The 19,069-nt window shown below is 40.1% G+C and overlaps 1 protein-coding gene across 3 annotated transcripts in view; it reads right to left on the bottom strand.

The window, feature by feature from the left end:
- LOC121885541 (FERM and PDZ domain-containing protein 1) overlaps nt 1–13,486 on the bottom strand; it is a 43,478-nt gene extending 29,992 nt beyond the window's left edge. The window contains exons 1-3 of one of the 3 annotated variants that reach the window (XM_042395102.1): nt 13,217–13,486; nt 8,290–8,349; nt 3,891–4,004 (exon numbers count right to left, since the gene is read on the bottom strand). The gene's annotated coding sequence lies outside the window, so the exon portion shown is untranslated. Of the gene's footprint in view, nt 1–3,890; nt 4,005–8,289; nt 8,350–10,052; nt 10,095–13,216 lie in introns of those variants that run through there. The other 2 variants (XM_042395111.1, XM_042395093.1) reach the window with 2 other exon arrangements.
- Between the last annotated feature and the right edge of the window lie 5,583 nt (nt 13,487–19,069).

Genomic DNA, 19,069 nt, shown 5'->3' with positions numbered 1-19,069 from the left:
ATTTTAGAGAAATAAATAAGACTGGATTCTGCGTTAGTGCTTTGCAGGATTTCTTTTTCTTATTGTTTCACTGTAGTGGTGCATGTAATAAGATATGGCTACATTCTACAATAATGTCAATACTGTCAAACTACTAGTTTCTTTGAGCCTTTCTAAGCTTGTATAAGTGACAATTTCCCACAATTGTTTCCTGTTTAATTGTAGTGTTACTGGAATGCCAGTTACACTTCTCCTGCTGCACCTATTTTAGTGCAAGATGAGTTACCAAAATACCAAATGAGTGCAGGCTAGGTACAAACTCTAAGAAGTGTGATTGACTGCACTGGAAATATCTCAATATGACATCATTTCCAGGGTTTTCCCCCAGGTAACTCTGTGATCTGAGACATTAATGTAATTGACACAGAGCTGAAGCAAAAGCACAAGTTCAAACAAACATTTAACTTTAAACTAACTTCAGATTGATTCAAACAGTATTGGATGAAATGTGTACAGCTCGTGATTATCAAACTAAAAACTAAACTGACAGAGTTTTTTCCTCACACATCTTCACCTGATTGTGACTGTCTGAGCTGTTTGCTTCTGTTTTACTCAATTTATAGAGTAAAAAGTTTTCTTTTTATCTAACATTATGACATGCTCTGAACCCACCATAACAATCAATTTTGTTATTCAGTGATGATCTAAACAGTCACCTCACTCCTTAAAGACTACATGTGTCTCTTGCTGTGAGAATTAATGCCTCTGCTTTCCTCCCAAAAGGTTAAAAGTGTAATAATTTCTTCTGACATAATCAGGGAAGTCTTTATCTCAGGTGAAGTGGCATGCCTCTGAGATAATACACTGTGGGAAACCCTAATGTCATCTCCCAGCAATGAAGTGTTTTAGGGTGGATTTTTCCCCTAATGCTGAGGCTGGGGCTGGGCAGGGAAACAAACACTGCGGAGAAATAAACACACACACAAGCTGACTAATGGGGCTGTGGCAGCATTTATAGATTATCCCCCACTGCCCACACTTATGCTCTCTCGTACATTCGTTCACTAGTGGCATCTCCATATTCTTCTCTGTATATGTTATTGCATTCCACACATACTTAGTCTAACTTGTATTTCTAATACAAGTTCATTAGTATTAGAAACACCTGTGTTTTTACTACTATGACAAGTCAAAATGTCTGCTTTGAAAAAAGCTCATTGTTTCTTGAGTTGTGGCCATGAGAGCCCAATATGGATAGTGGGAAGGGCGAATTCAGGTGTACATAACATACAAAGTGTGGTAAAGTAGTATAGTTTAGTTAGTTAGCTTAGTATATCCTAGCCTCATCCTTGCCTTAGAATAAAATCCCTAACCATGTATTCAAGTAAATATTACGTTTGGCCAATGTTAGTTTTACTCCAGTCTGCAAGCTTTATCTAACTACAAACAATGCTAACTGACATAAATAAATAATTACTCAGCACCTCCAAATCTGAGGCCATGGTGCTCTGCCGGAAAAAGGTGGACTACTCCCTCCGGGTTGGGAGTGAGATGCTGCCCCAAGTGGAGGAGTTCAAGTATCTCGGGGTCTTGTTCACAAATGAGGGTAAGATGGAGTGTGAGGTTGACAGGCGGATGGGTGCAGCATCAGCAGTAAAGCAGGCGTTGTACCGGACCGTTGTGATGAAGAAAGAGCTGAGCCAGAAAGCAGAGCTCTCAATTGTGTTTGCGTCCCATCCCTCACCTATGGTCATGAGCTTTGGGTAGTGACTGAAAGAATGAGATCATGGATAGAAGCGCCTGAAATGAGTTTCCTCCGGACAGTGTCTGGGCTCAGCCTTAGAGATAGGGTGAGGAGTTCGGACATCTGGGGGAGCTCAGAGCAGAGCTGCTGCTCTTTTGCATTGAAAGGAGCCAGCTGAGGTGGTTTGGACACCTGATTAGGATCCTCCTGGACGCTTAACTCTGGAGGTGTTCCGGGCATGTACAACTGGAGACCCCGGGGCAGACCCAGAACACACTGGAGGGACTACATATCTCTCTTGGCCTGGGAACACCTTAGGATCCCCCAGGAGGAGATGGACGGCATTGCCATGGAGAAGGATGTCTGGGTTTCCTTACTCAATCTGATGCCATCGGGACCCGGTCCCAGATAAGCGGGGGAAAATGGATGGATGGAATAAACACTTCCAGTCTTGTAACAATCAACCTGATATGCAGGTACTTTTGAAAATGTACTAGGTTACAGATTACTAGTTACCCTGTTAAAAATGTAAGATTATTTTTTATTACATTTGATTACTTTTGAATTACTTTTCTAACAAATGTTTTAAACTGGGTAACAAAGCCGAAGAGTTAAAAGGCGTCTGTTAGCTAGCTAGCAATTAATTGAATGAATAGAGATTAAAAATAAATATGTAGCCTAGCCTACTGGAAGGGCACCGAGCAGAATATAGAGCTAAATTACATCTAAATAACATGGTAGGGTGGGAGGTACTTTGTTTTATTTGATTGATTGCAGTTACATTAACTTACCTGAAGATGTTTCCTCAGATTTGACATTGAGCATTTCAATGTTGAAAGCCTTTTCACTGCTGGTAAACAAGCTTTACACTGTACAGTAATATTAGAGCCCTTTTCTGATATCAAAAGGAAAATATTGTTGAATATCCAGCACTGAAAGATGTTCTTATCCCACAACATAGCCACCCGCCTTGACATAGTCGGCTGGTCAGGGGCATAGCAGACTCAGCTAGCTTAGAGCAATGTGCCTTGATTTGATTTGCAGATGAGAGGTGGTGCAAATTAAAATAAGAGAACCGATTAAAAACAATGCTCAAAATTTGAGTGCATACTGCCGAATGAATGGAGCCTGTCTAGACATACACTGTATATGGAACTGCCTACTACATAATACCAACGAACGCAGTATGTACTATGCACAACACATGGTACTGCATACTGCTTTTCATAATAGTATGCAGTATGAAACTGTTCGATCGATTTAATTTGCAGTATGCTAGGACAGGCTTAGCCGGTTTATGGGTGTTGAAAGCAGAAGTAAACAATAGCAAGACTAATGACAAACCAGCACTACTGTGTAGCATCCCTGGGTTTTCATGATTCACAAATGTCAAAAAATGAATTTTCTAAACGTTAGTTAATAATGTGATGTTGACAGAATGAAAAAGGCGTAACTCAACTGCGAGGGCATTGTGTGCTGTAGAGGACAGTCTACAGCACACACAGCAGATTTGTGACATGTTCCAGATACAGAAAGCATATGTTAAGTGGGGAAGTGGCTTATATAACCAATTACAGCAAATGCATTTCATAGGAAAAATAATGTCACTCAGCTAATGTCGCACTTTTTGTAATATTTAACCAAAATCACAATCTCCCCCTTGCCATGTATAGGCTAACCCTAACAACATATGAGACACAGACTGCAAACTCACATCTCTGCTATCAAAGTCCTGTGCTCTACACATCCATCCAGACAGCCTCCCTATGACTTATCTGCAGTTTCCTCCAAAGCAAATTTGCCAAAGCAAATGAAACATGCATTACTTACAACTTGATACACAACTTTTGTATAATGCTCTGAATGCACACACACACACACACAGAGGAAGCAAATGGGATTATAGAGTGTATCTGTCTTTGTGCGTCACTCCTGCTGAGCCAGATTAGACTGAGCTTCACCTCAACCTTACAGGTCTGTTTAGGGCAACAGACTGGATAAAACCATAACACAGACACTGTCAACCTGTGTTCTCTACTCACTGTCTGTCTAACTCTCTCCTTATCCCACACTCTCCCGATCCTCTAATCCTGTCATCTTTATTTCTGTGCACACATACAAACAAAATGTGTTTCATATTAACAGACACAGACAGATGGACACACACCTGCACTCCACCCTGTGTATCAGGGCTCCATAAAGGTGCCAGTTACAGTCCCGCTCTGCTTTCTTTCCGTCCATCGTTCCGCTGAAGAGGACCAGGGTGACGTGTCTTCATCTCCTGATGAAAAACACGTCAGAATTAAGAGTTAGAGTACGCCGTGGTGTACATGGGATTGTTGTAGTCTGAATCACTTAGAATCATCTTACATCACTGAGGAAAGATACAGGCACAGGCAGAATCAGATCTAATGCTGTAGATAGATAAACAGACAGACAGATGCAGGAGTGTCAGCATCAGTGTTATACTATTAATGACTGTTCCATGAGCCACACATGATTTTCATCTGAAAGGAAGGGAAAGCTATGAAGAGGGGACTGGAACAATGGAGAGGAGCTTAGCTCTTCATTCATACGCGCTAATCAAACAACTCGGTAATCATCACGGGGGGGGGGGGGGGGGGGGGGGGTAGAGTAAGCGTAGAGAGGGAGAGAAAGAAGCAGGGCTGAGCAGAGGAGAACACAGAGGAGGAAGCCGAGGAAGAAGAGATAAAATGGGTAGAGGGAAAAGACAAGAACAGACACACACTGTCCCATCAGAGAGTTTGACAGACAGACACAGACGACGGCTGAGAGAAAGGTCGGAAAAGAGGTATGGGCCGGGAAATGAACGAGGGAGTTAAAGTGGTGGTGAAGTGAGTCGAGGGAGGAGGAAGACGGAAAGACAGACGAGGGGAAAAAGACAGCAGGGCTCCATCACAACAGGAATGGGCCTGCCTGGGCTGCTTGTGCTGTTTGTGGAGTCCCACTTGCCCCTGCTCTGCTCCAAACACCATCCATATTTAATGAGGCCCTTACAAAGCCCTGGGAAAAGAGATGCTGGGAACTCTTCTGTCCCCCTCCTCCCACCTCCACCTTCCCCATCACTCAAATTCTCACCCCTCAGTACTTTTTCTCTTTCATAATTCTCCCTCCTCTCGCCCTTTGCTGTTGTCTCTACCTCTTTTTCTGAATACGTCTCTATACATCACCCTTTAGTTATTTTTAAAGATTGATTGTCTCCTTGCACTCCACTGCCAACTCCTCCCAAAGTACGACATGATGTTAAGCAAGCACACAGCGCCGACCTATTAGCTCAGCATGTGGCTGCCAATGCTTAATTTTAGTCTGGTGCATTTCAAACAGGGCGACTCCTCCATCTTTTCTTAAAAACAGAGAGAGACTTGGGCAGGATCAGCTGTGTTCTCTCACCCATAAAGAAACAGCATGCACGTGTTCTCTTTTCCTCTCTTGTACCCACTCACATTCAAAAACAAATTGAGGCACATGCTCTTTGTGATTGTGCATATGTGTATATGTGTGTGTATGTGTGTGTGTGTGTGTGCAATGATGTGTTTGATTTTATGAGTGTATGTATGTTTTTATTATGTGAGAGAGTGGTTGGAGTTTGTGTGTGTGTGTGTGTCTGTGTGTGCGTGTCTGTGTGTGTGTGTTAGTCAAAGTGCTGCATGCATCAATAATGTATCTAGATAATGCAGCCGCTTCACTCTACCAACAACTAACAGGCATACCGACGCAAAGAGGAAGAGAATGAGGGGGAAGACAGACAGAGAGACATAGAGGCAGGAGAGAGAGAGAGAGGGAAAATACATGAGGTTGCAAAGAGAGGAAAGATGAGAAAGGAGAATATGAGTAACACAAAAAGAGAGCAAGAAGGTGACGTTATGAGGGGAAGGGAAACCTTAAGAACATATGTCCGTGTGTCACACCTGGGTGTCAGATATTATTTGGGAATGATTCTCAGTGTTTTAACACACTAAGAGCGGGTGGGGTTAATGCAAGAGGCTAACACAGATGTCAGTCATTGAATTTCAAGTACTCTACACATTATGGCAGATGTTGTATTATGTGTATTATTTACAGCTTGTGAATTTATTTAGTTTAGTTTGCCTATAAACCAATGAATGAAAAAAACAATAATACAAACATTCAAGTGAAAATCAGATTGTAAAAATATAATTTGCAGTGTAAAGCTGTTTTCATGTATTAGCAGAAAAACATGGCTCTTGTTCTGCACAAGTTGCTTTCATTCTTGGGAGGAGTGGAGGAGTCTATGCAGCAACTTATTGGAATATAGCTACACACAACATACAAAATAATGGAGGAGGTGCACATAAGTGCAGTTTTTCTGGAATAATGTGAATATGCCTTAACACATGTAACACTCAAAGTTAGTTTAATAACTGTTTTCTTCTGAATGTTCTCTTCTATTACAGAAACACTTAATGAGCTGAGCTGTCCTTGTTGCCAAGGAACCTTATTTTCTGTAAACTCCCCCATCATAGCAGACAACTCAACCACTTTCGGATGCCTGGGAACCTAAAATTTGAGTGAGAATTCTGAAATTCAAAAACAATGATCTTACTAATAGTAGATTAAAGGCCCTGCACAAACACGCAGGTGTTTTCAATGTGCCTGTCTGATTAGACTATGCTAACAGTTAGTGGTGTAACAGAACATAGTTGATCCATCATCCGTACAGATTTAATGTGCAAAATTTAATGTCTCTTTGGAGACAAAGTAAACAAACTGCTGTAGCTACAAGTCATGGACAGACAGCGTGTCGCTAACAGGGATTTTGAAGAAGAAGAACCAAACCAGCATCTAACCGGTGAGATATGACATATTCAGGTATGTTTACATGCTGTTTAATGTGCTGCAACTGAGCAGCTAATTAGCTATCTAGCTGCTAACTGATGTTAGAGGTGGAGGTTTTCCCTGCTGAATGTTTGTTTGGTGGCTCGTTCAACAAGCTAAGCTGCAGGACAAGATGTGTTTTCATGTTTGTAAGTTCATGAAGTTTTAATGATGTGGACACTGACTATTGTTTCATTCGCTACTGTGTTTAAAAGAAGAGGGTATCATGCCTCATATTGCACCTTAATTTAACAATTGAGTATTGAATATTTTATATATTTTAAGATTTCTTTAAACATTTGACTTGAATGTTGTTTTCATTTAAGACCATGGGCAAAAGTTCCTTGCTTTTAGTTTTACAAAATAATGAAGAGCAGAGTTATATTTGTCTCCTTTTTTTTTTGCTGATCCAAAAAATGACCAATATTTGACTCAAAACGTTGATACAATCTGAACTGTGAGTTTTATGATCTTTTGCACCCCTACTAGCAGTGCTGGCAACTGATTGAATGATAACAGTGTAAGTTGTCCTGCACTAACAGGTGCAACTAAACTAACAAGAGTGTGAGATAGCTCTCAATCAAGCACAGTTTGTACACACATACAGTTCTGAGAAGAGGTTTTGTCAAGAATAAATGAACACACCTGTGTGCAGATACTATGAGTGTGAAGGTGGCTTTAAGGATTCACTAAAAATCTCCAGATAAAAACATTAGGTAACTTCACAACTTTATCTATAAGGCCCAGTGCTAATGTATCATCCGTAAACTACCCACATTATTGTAATGTTTACCAACTCAGCTTTGAGCATCTGCTTCATGATGTACAATATACTTCTCCTGGACAAGATTGGACACAAGAGTGTGAAGACGTTTCCTGTTCTGGAGGTTTCACCCACTAATTCCCATTTGACAGCAAACCATTTATAACAATAATCTCAATATTATAATCAATATCAATAATATTCAACACATTGACAGCACAAATGCCTTTACATTTCACTGCAAATATAAAAACTATTGTCAGTATTGCACTAATTTGATGAAAAAATGCAGATATTTATATGAAAATGTCATGGATTATTTCAAATATATGAACATACATTTTGTATATAACATTTAACGTGAATTATCTGGTGTACCTATGAGTGAGTAAAATAGGGCTGCTGCTAAAAATTATTTTCATTATTGATTAATGTGCTAATTATTTTCTCAATTAATCATTTAGCCAATGAAATGTTAAGAAACTGGCCTCAGTGATGCCTTCAAACTTCCTGTTTTGTCCAACTAACAGTCTAAAACCTGAAAATATTCAATTTACTGTCATGTATGACACAGGAAAACAGCAAATCGTCACATTCGAGAAGCTAGAAGCAGAGATAGTTTGGCATTTTTGCTTAAAAAATGAAACAATTATTCTACTATCAAAATAGTTTCTGTTAATTTTCTTTCAATCAATTAATGAACTGGTAATTGCAGCAGTGCTACAGTAAATCATATCAGTCTCCTCCTACTACATGGTTGATGCTAGATTGGATCAGGGACGGTTTGAAAAACTCTTTCAACATTAACGTTAACCATAAGCTAAACCTAACCGCACTTGTGACAGTTTGTCTCTCCACCTGATCAAACCGAGTATTTATCCTACTACATGGGTCTGTTGCCTTATGTGCTAATTCAGTGTTTTTATTCATTCAGTCTAATTCATACCTTTCTCAATTTTTTCTCCCCTTTGTGCTGCTCTGACCCAAAAGTATTATATGTTCATTCCTGTAAGGGCAGCAGAGAGGGGACACAATCCAATAAGCATCACATCACAGTCAGACACAGACACACACGCATCCACACACACACATTCAAACAATCCTTGTAATCTAATGACCTTTTAAGGTAAATGCCTACCATGTAATTGACACAGACAGTGGCTTACACGGGGTGTGTGTGTGTGTTTGTGTGCAATGATGTGTGTGTGTGTCAAGTTGCACATGTCAGCAAGTGATTTACATGTAATTTACATTAAACTTATCAGTTATTTGACTTCAGAGCAAAGTTTACAGATATTTCTCAAGAATCTTGGTTTAGTACGCAGTGCCAAACAGAGTGACGGTTAAGATGATATGTTGCCTTTCTCTCATCAGTTGATTCATATTTCATTGCAGTTTATGAGTGTTGTCTCAGGGAGCAGAAGGTTGGCTTTGATTCATTTATTCATTTACATTTATCTTCGATCTCCACTCTGTCAATAAGTTAAATGGGTGTTTGGCAAAAAAGAAAATAGGATCGAAGGTAACACCGGTGCTATCATATTCATTCATGTGTATTTTTGTCTATCCGATGTTACAAACTCTGTTTCTATTTTTTGAATTCACAAATCCTTGAGATTTATGATCTATGACTAATAGATATAAATCTCAAGCTGGTTCCTTCCTGTTAGGGAGATGAAACAGGCATCATAGGGATCAATTGTTTGCCATTAGTCTTACGGATCATTAAGTTTTTATCAATGAGGCACAGACACGCAGACAGTGGCTTTACTGTTTAGTAGGGTAATTAATCCACTGACACGTGGGCAATTAGACTGGTTCTAGTGAGAGGGATGGGTTTTCTTTTTTACATTGGCTTATTACTTTATCTGTCCTCTGCCAAATTCACAGTGAGAGCTGACAATTAGAAAGATAGTCCTCATGAGTCCCTGAGTCATTTGGCTACCTTCATGATTTGGCTTAGTCGACTGTCTAAAATATCTTATTTTGACAATTGATTTCATGCAAAAATGACAATTGATGGTTCTAGCTTCTTGAATATGAAGATGTCATATATGACAGTTGATTGAATACCTTAACATTTTATAGTGTTAGTCAGATAAAGCAAGCAAATTGAAGACATCACTGTGGGCTTTCCTTTTTTAACATTCCATAGACTAAACAATAAATCAACTAATCAAGAGCAGCCCTTGCTCAAATCAAGCCTGTAAAGAACACAGATATGTTTTCTGGCGCTGCTAAAAACTTCATGTCCCCTGGATGCAGCTGCATCATGTTCAGATTGCGCCATGGCTGCCTCATGTCTCTGTTACTGCTAAAATGTTGACTGAAAGTGCCAAAAGAGGAGCGTCAGTCTACTAAAGCCACATTTCCAATAATGTTTAGAGTTGTTTTGCAGACAATTTCCGTGTCTTACAGGCGTATTGGAAACAAGTTTGCATGACAACAGCTTGTAGCTGTACTGTTTTAATAACTTGTCTTTACTGAATCTTGTGTATTAACAAAGGAAAACCGTAGAATTCCTAATTCTTAGATTTTGTCAGAGAGGTAACATGAACAAATAAGAATAACTAGTTTTTCCTTTTGTTCACCAAGTAAAGTAAACAATGAAATAATGAAGGAAATGCATCATTAAATGCTAATTAAAAGCAATATATATAAATATTTCCATACAAGTGAACGACACACGTCTGGAAAAAACAGACCTACCTAGCGTATAAAGCGCTGCTACATCATGTGGGCTGGAATGGCAGCAACATGATCTAGCCAGAAATCAACACAGCCACATTTGATGGACATTGATGGACATAGGCTTCAGAAATATACTCTAGATACTTTGAGCATATGAAGAGTACAGACAGGTAACTAGAAAACAACCAAATATGGTTTAGACATATATCCCACCTATATTTATAAATTTCAATCTGCACAGCTAGAGGAGGAGAGGAGCTACTTTAATGTGGCCCTGAACAACAAGGGCCCCTCAGACAGACAAGGTGATGCAGTACGAAATGACATGATCAAAGGAATAAATTGACATTTTGGGAAATACGCTTGTTTTCTTACCGGGAGTTAGATGAAAAGATTGATACCACTTTTATGTCTGTATAATAAATATGTAGCTGGAGTCAGCAGCTTAGCTTAGTAAAAATGCTGAAAATAGGGGAAAAGAGTTAGAAAGGTTCTGTCCAAAGTAAAAAAAAAGCTCATTAATTAACACATTATATATTGTTTGTTTATTGCGGTGCTGGAAGCATCAATGTTTCAATCAAGTTTGTTTAATCCTTACAAAAAGTGTAAAATGACAACTTGTGATTTTACGAGGGGCTGTGTGCTGGACTGTTTCTTGGTCAGCAGCAGTAACTTCCTGGAGTTTCCAGTGGTTGCCTGGCAACTGTTCCTGGCTATATATTTATCGTACAGACATGAGAGTGGTATTGATCTTCTCATCTAGCTCTCTACTCATCTAACTAAGAAAGTTAATAGGTGTATATTCCAAAATGTCAGACTAGTCCATTGGGAGTGGGGCATCAGATCATGTTGTGGAGGAGAAAAGCAACACTCTTATAACTCTGTTTAGATATTCTTTCTTCAAGATCCTGAAGAAGTCAATGTGATGAAACATCAATCTTCAGAACTAAACATGTGCAGCTTTCTCCTCCTGCCTTTTATGGCTGCCTGTACGCCAGCACCTCACTAGAATAGGTGGGCTGTTTCCTTCAGCTCTTCATCGGTGGCCCAGAATTCCCACTAACTGCTGCATATATCAGATTTACAGAGGTAAAATCTGAAGCAAAAGAAAGCACAATGAATCAGCACAGTGGCATCAGTTTATCGTCTGTCCCCATCCAATAGGAACTGATGGATAGCCTCTGATGGGCCTAGTGCACTAAAAGCGCTTAAAGAACTATTTCTGCTGTTGTCGGAAAACCCTTTAATAAGGAGTTTCAGATTGAAGCCAAACTGGCTGAAAGTGCCGTCTATATGGTAAAGGAGATTAGGGTTGACCTAAAACCTTTTAGACCTTATTAGAGCAGTTCTTCCTAGCCTCTTTACTTTCTCATTCACCGCTGTGCTGTAACAAGTCAGGGAGAGCTGCATTTTCAAAAGTAGCCTAAGTATACAGTAGCACAATGTAAAGGCTGATATTGAGATTTTGGGGTCGAGAGTTTGATACGTAACTTCTTTGGTTTGTCGAAATAACAAAATTTTACTTTGCTTCCAATTTTACCTCTGAGTGTAAAGCTTAAAAGCTCTGATGGAGAAGAATGCTGAGGAAGATTTGGTTACATCAGGAGACCAGAGCTGAACAGAGTGCTATGCATGTGTGTGTGTGTGTGTGTGTGTGTGTGTGTCTGTCTGTCTGTGTGTGAACCAAAACGAGTGGGCAATAAGCACTTTTCTAATCTTCGTTTTGAAAAGTGCAATCTGCACAATCTGTATACAAATTAACTTTATTATTATTATTATTAATGCAGTGCCAAAGGTCCTTACAAGTATCTGCATACATCATTTGTACGTCTGAATGTGTGCAGGCATGTGTGTGCACCTTATGTTTGTGTGTAGAGAAACGTACACACAGCTTCGTACCAAGGTTGACAGACACACCCCGAGTTTTCACCCAGTATTAAACTTGACAAATACGAAGCATCAAAAATGTAGCCGAACCTAAAAATAACATCATAAATTAGTAAAGCCTGGGAGGGTCTTCAGAACTCAGCGGGCCTCATATTCTTCTTCTTCTTCTGTTTCATTTCTGCGCTGAGTGTCAGGGCTCGCTTTGTATTCACATCTCACCATGAAACACAGATACATGTTTGCGTTGTACACACCCATGGATGTGGGCACACACAGTTCACATGATACAGATGCAGACAACCCACACACACAGACTGTGACACTTATTAGCATGTAACAATGACATCTACACAGTGTGCTGTGTTTCAGGAGGCACGCTGAAGCATGATGCAGCAAAATATCTGGAGCAACATCTTACTGTAAAATGCATGTAGTAGTGTGTGTCTTTGTGTCTGTATGCACATAATGAGTGCTTGTGTGTGTGGTTGTGCATGTTCTTGCTTGCAGTGATGCATTAGTAAAGCACATTTTGATTTTACACAGACTATGTACTATTAGTCTATTCATCAATTGTTTAGCAGTAGTTGAATATAGAAAATGACAGAGGCATTTGCTTTGAAAGGAGCCAGGGAATGCCTCAGTCTGTTTGTATCTTATCTGGCTGAAGTGAGATATCTGAGAGCATTAGGACCACCTTCCTGATACCTCCCAGTCCTTTCCGCACAGTCCATGTGTCAGACTGTCTCTAAGCTTAAGAGTCCCTGCCTCCTCCCCCTCATGTGCACCTCTCCTTCATCATATGACTTAGGTGGATTTAAACAGGTAGAGTCGTCAATGAGTGGTAACTTTCACCTGCTTTATCCCAGATGGAGTATTTTTTGGGAGAGAGCAGGTATTCATTTGCTCATTCACTGCTGGTTATGCATTTAGTTACAACTTAGTGGTTTGCATAAGAGTTTAATGATAAATTATGACTTTTCTCATTTCGGGTGGGCTATATTGAAAGGCTAAACCTGCCAAGCTTCTTTTACATTCTCAGTTTGTTAGACAATAAACAAGATAACAGTGTAATCATACATATTTTTAAGCATAACTTGAGTTTTCTTTTTCTTATTTTTCTTTTAAAAAATGTGTGGCGTTTGTCGAGCATCGTCATTTGCTTGCTAGCTTACATCGGGGTACTCAGAGGAAACAAATACAATTTGTATTGACAGAAATATATTCCTGGCTCTTTGTATCTAGTTGTTGTTCAGTCTAGTTGGCTGCATAATACTAATGAGGTTTAAAGACCTTACCGAGTAGCGGGTATCTCCTCTCTAATCCCCTCCTGAGCGCAGGGCGGGCCGTCCAGACCGCCCTGGATGTTGAACAACTTCGAAAAGCGGTGCAAAAAAAAAAAAGCCGCACCTCCGACAGACAGTGAAGAAGTCAGTAATCCATATCAGCTGGTGTGTAGACAGCAGGAGGTACACTACACGAGACCCCTGTGAGAAATCAAAAGGTGCGTTTGATAAAGTCCCAGAGCAGGTGAGCGCGCGAGATGCGGATGGGTGAGGCGCACGCGGCTCGCGGCTTAAACTACTGTAATCTCTCTCTCTCTCTCTCTCTCTCTCTCTCTCTCTCTCTCTCTCTCTCTCTCTCTCTCTCTCACACACACACACACACACACACACACTCGCACGCACGCACACACATACACAAAGTTTTAATAGTGATGGTTGAGTCGTCGCTTCATAAAGAGTAGCCTAAACAAACAGTCGAGATATACACTTTGAGCTCTCTGGTGTTTACACACCTGCATCTCTCACTCTCTTGTGCATTTGTGTATGCGCGTGCTCGTGCGCGCGCGCGTTAACACAAAGCGCAAGAGCCATACCGTCAGAGGACATAACATCCCCAAAGAACACAAATATTTCAGCAAACTATAGCCTCCTTTACAACAGAGCTATGCTGTTTTATTGGGAATTAAAATACCATGGCCAGCCTACAAACTCATGAATCAAGTGTCACAGACATGTGGTAGATCGATCGATCGATCGATAGATAGATAGATAGATTGATAGATAGATAGATACATAGATACATAGATCATGAATTGACTTATGTCGCCCCCTTTTGGCGTTAATGTTTTACTGCCACCCAGAGTTACTGCTGTGTATGTGAGGGACAAATGTAATTTAGTGAAGGCTGGATTAACTGTAGGCAAAGCATGAAGCTGCCGATGGCATCAGACCTCCAGTGGCCCTAAAGGCCCCAGGTAGTGCTACAGTGTGTGTCTATTGATTTATGCTGATTGGATCGCTTGTAAATTGATTTGGGAATTTGCACCATGGAAATACTATATCAACTGTGTCCTTCATTATTCAGTAATCTTGTGGGCCTGCAGTACTGTATTTCTTCTAGAGGGCCCCTTTGTTTAAATCTAGTTCTAACACCTATATTATTTCAATTTGTATCGTTCTCACGGGGTATTTTCTTTAAAAAAAAGTTTGTTTTTCATCAAATTACTACAAACTAACTGAAGTATAGAAAACCTGGGGCATGTAGCAATCTGGTATGGGAATATTGGTTGGTTTTTTGGTCTCTAAAACACATGGAAGCTGCCATCTATAGTGTTCTGTGTGAATTTTACTTTATGAGAGACAGGGGCCCAGTAGCAAATTTCTGCCTTGGCCCCCCTAAACATGTCAACCTGGCCATGATTATGGTTGACTGAAACTAAAGTAGTAAACTGAGAAAAAGGACTGAGCTGGATAGAACGATTAATGCTGTGCACACGTACAGAAAGTACTGCAGAAAGCCTGTAAACACTCCGGTGGACATGCTGCAGTGCATTAGGTGTCCCTGCTGATTGTATTACTCACTGTTTATAAAAAAATATGTAATACATCACGCTCAACACACAATCAAAAAGCCAGGTGCTGAATCCTTGAAATATTGAAATTGAATAAAGAAGTCACCACACAATGGTGGCAATTCAAAATTAAAAATAGTTGATTAGGTGTGCTCTCCTAGCCCCCTTCCTTACTCACTGTTCACCATGTGGATACTAACATGCATACGCACTTTGCTTCAGTTCCATTGCACTCAAATAGAGCAATGTCGACACAAATATACAAAAACCTTTATGCAGACAATGCACTGAATCCAGAGGGTTGAATGGGAAGTCCTCATATAAGGTAGCTGTACATTAATATAAAAAAACAAAAAAACAAAAAACAAATGATTCCACTTATTCTCTGCAATTTCTTTGTTAGCTAATTATCCAAACACTGTACTGACAAAGTTGTTAACAGCATGAGCAAGGGGTGGGCGATCAAGCCATCCTGAAAAATCATAATATACAGTATAATATATTGATATATGATATATAATATTAAATATATTGGGATTGAGGATTTTATCCATATGGACCACTTTTTATCAAGTGATAGCTAGATGAAAATCTGTGGTAGTAAATGATGGGTCATTTGAACTACATATAGTTAATTAAAAAGGGTAGATGTACTTATGTTGATTGTGGTGTACTGTAGTACGGTTACACATCTGGCCACAAGATGTCAGTGTTACATAACTTTATTTCTGCCTCCTCTCTCTTTTTCTTTTCTGTCTGTCTTTCCCTCAGTCTCCTTTTCTCATCCACAGGCACACACACACACACACACACACACACACACACACACACATACACACACACTCACCCTCACACAAACTAGTCTCACATACAGGTTTAGCACTTGTCCACCCTCCACACCGTCTTTATTAATCATATCATAACCACTTCCAGTCACTACTCGAGCCCCCACATGCCATGCATGTCTACTCTAATTTAACAGAGATTAGGAAAGGAAACCCTTTTATTGCTCTTATTTCGACCCCCCCACTTTGTGGCCGGTTTGATCTCTGTTCTTGGCCGTCAGCTGGTGGACAGAACTATTTTGGGTGGGTGTGAGGGGATTTTTTGGCCTGTTGAATGTACTGAGTCATAAGAATTGGCTCCACTTTTCATCTAGAGTGGAGAGACTTGCTGCAATGGGAGCAGGAGAATTTTCTAGTGCTAAAATGAGAGAAAAGATTGGATTGTATTCATATGGGGTAATGACAAGAAGGGGAAATAAAAACACAAATTCAACACTAATCTTACAACATATAAAGAGAAAATAAGACAACACGAGAAGGTGCATGAAGACCAGTAGAAGAAAGGCACATGCTTGTTTTCATTTTTTTTATTTTTAGCCAAAACTTTAATTTAGTACACTGTCAAAACTGAAAACCAGAAATACATTTCCCCTCTTGACCAAATGTTCCAAAGTTTCAAAGAGAATTCCAACAAACTATTGTATTGACTACAGAACTGAGCGTATACATATTCTCATTGCTTCCTTTCCCTTTTTCTCTCTATATGGAGATGAAAAGATCTTTCATGTTGTTTCCTCTTGTTGCATTATTTATTGCCGTGTGGCGCTTTATTAGCTAGTTTCATCTCAGATTTCGCAGGCTGTTTTTGGGGAAGCCTTTGAAATGTGTTTCTGACTCCAAACAATCCTTTTCTCGGTTTCTCTCACTTGCTCCAGTCGCCTCCTCTCTTATCATAAAAAAACCCTAGATTTTCAAAGCGAACTGAGCTACCCTGTGAAGCCAAAATCCATTCAATACTGTCCTAAGGAAGGGAGATGTTGTTCTTGTTTCGTGGCTGACATGAAAGGAGAACAGAGGATCCTCTTTGTCATTAGCCTTATTAGCATCATTAGCGCAGTATGGATGAACTTCAAATGATTGGCTTGGAGTTATTTGTGTTACCATAGAAGCAACATGAGTACTATTTCATGTTCTGTGTTCGAGACTGTTGCATCGTGAATGAGGTGGGTGCATTTTGAAGAAAGCTGATATTTTTCTGATATGACCACTAGATGGTGGAACTACTCCTGATTCAAAATGAGACTGACTGAAGGGGGAGAGGAGAATTGGAATTACTGGAAGATATTAGAGATTTGAGGATATTTTAAACCACATAATCACACATTAAAAGACGTCTGTTTCATTCCAGTATGAACAAAAATTACCAAAATATACACATCTCCTGAAACCTTTTAAAACATCTGCATACTTCACATATTGTGTTTTTCAGTAAAAGCTCAGGTATTTTCAGACAGAAAGAAAGAAAGAGGACAAAGGCGCATAACCATACAATCCAGCTGTGCAGTACAAATTGGTTTAACTGGTCTATCATGGTATAAGTGTATGTTTAAACACAGCACTTACCACCAACAAATTTGATTGATACATCACGCCACAGAGCATTTGATAATGTGGTCATGGATATCATTGGTTTAGTGAAGAAGACTTGGGATCATCATGTTAGACTGAAGTATGTGGCATAGAGGCCCAAGAACATGCATGTTTTCACTCCACCTGAACATTACAGTAGTGTGACTGTAATCTTGAGGCGTACAAAAAGACATTACCTAGAAAGGTACCATATCCTGCATTCTGATAGTGTCCACTTGTGATAAGTGCCATATGTTAAGATCAGTTACAGATGGCAATAATATACAGTAGAGTTCATATAATAAATTAACCAAGATGAAAAGAGTTCCATATGAAGATGTTATCGAAACCAAATGTAACTGTCTGCAGTGTGTCTAATGAATAAATGGATTCAACAGTTTTCTCTAATCAGGAAATAGAGAAATATCTTACTTTAAATTACAATAAGGACAGAAAAATCTCCTTTGGCTGGTTAAGAGCTTAAAGCACCAGCATGACTCTGGAATCAAAGGGGCCATCACGTAGGGTGAGAGATGAGATGAAGGTGAAAGAAGAAAAGGGCGAGCAGATTTTGGATGGCTAGCGAACAGTTGGTAGTCGGGGTTGAAACCTATGTAAACTTAATGGTTCAACATTTTTTTTCTCCTTCTTCGTCTCAACGTGGTTCCTTGCATCTTTATCGGGAAGCTCCAACCACTCTGCAGTTGATGGTGGATAAGCCCAGCAGGCCTGATTTGGTTTGAACTCGTCTTTTATTCATTCCATCTCTCCCAGTACCCACACCTCCACCATGGCCCGGTTTCTCCTGGCAGGCCTTAATCTCTCTCCCTAATCGGCTGCAGACGTGAGGCTTTGCCATTCCCCACAGGGTTGCGCATGGGATATGGCCAAGTTTTCAGAGTGAGTGCGGAGGTAGTCATGTAACAATGGCAGAAGTGTCGTCACTTTCAGGTATAGAGAACTCAGTGTGCCACCTTGCCTTTAGCCTTAGTGTTTTTCCAAATCTGCTGAGGTGAGTAGGGAGTGCTTGAAAGCCATGCATGCTTCTGTGGGGAAGCTGAGCTCATGCTACATCATGCCGAAATGTCAGCAGAATTAATGAACTCAGAGTAACCAGCTGATCCCAGCATTCAAGACCACTCGGGTCCAGCATCAAACACACACCAGCACTTTGATTCTCTGAGGGAGTCTTCCTTAAGGTTCCTATTGCGAACCCAAGTCATAATAAAAAACACACATAAACAGCTCTGTCTTTCATGTCAGCCTTATAAAAGAGGAATAAATAAGTACAATCCACTTCAGTGAGGGCCTTTGTGGAGAGGAAGCAGCTGGAGATGGCACTGGGCCCTGGTATTGTTTGCCAGCAGCTCCCTAATCAGACCATGGTGCCTAGCTGGCGTCTCCTGGAGACGCGGGCAGGACACGTCACCCACATAAAAGCAAACTTGAATCTGAAAGTGCTGCGATGGTCACTGTGGGTCACTTTGTTGTCAGTGTTCTGTCTGCACTGGATGAACGCTTCCTCATTATTGTTCATGTCAGTGATTAACCTCTTTATGGATCCTAGAACGATCAAATTACCTTTGATAATTTCTCCAGGATAACAGAGATCAAACAAAACTTCCTGTTAAGTGAGGATGGAAATTGTGCATGGCTCCAAGGTTTACTTTGGACTAACCACTGTTGAAAATGTACTTTTCTGTCTCACATAACCTCTTGTATGGGAGCTGCATTTGAGGATTTAATTTCTGGGTCTGAATATTGGACAATACGGTATTTTTCTCTCTCTCTTCCTTTCTCTGCCCTGAGTTGGTGTTTTCTTGCTAATTCTGTCTCTCCCTTAGATGTGGTTCAAGCTATTTACAAATCCAACTTTTGGA

Source organism: Thunnus maccoyii, chromosome 2 (genome assembly GCF_910596095.1).
Source record: "Thunnus maccoyii chromosome 2, fThuMac1.1, whole genome shotgun sequence".
In the NCBI taxonomy this organism is placed as follows: domain Eukaryota; kingdom Metazoa; phylum Chordata; class Actinopteri; order Scombriformes; family Scombridae; genus Thunnus; species Thunnus maccoyii.
This window is presented reverse-complemented; position numbering and strand designations above follow the sequence as displayed.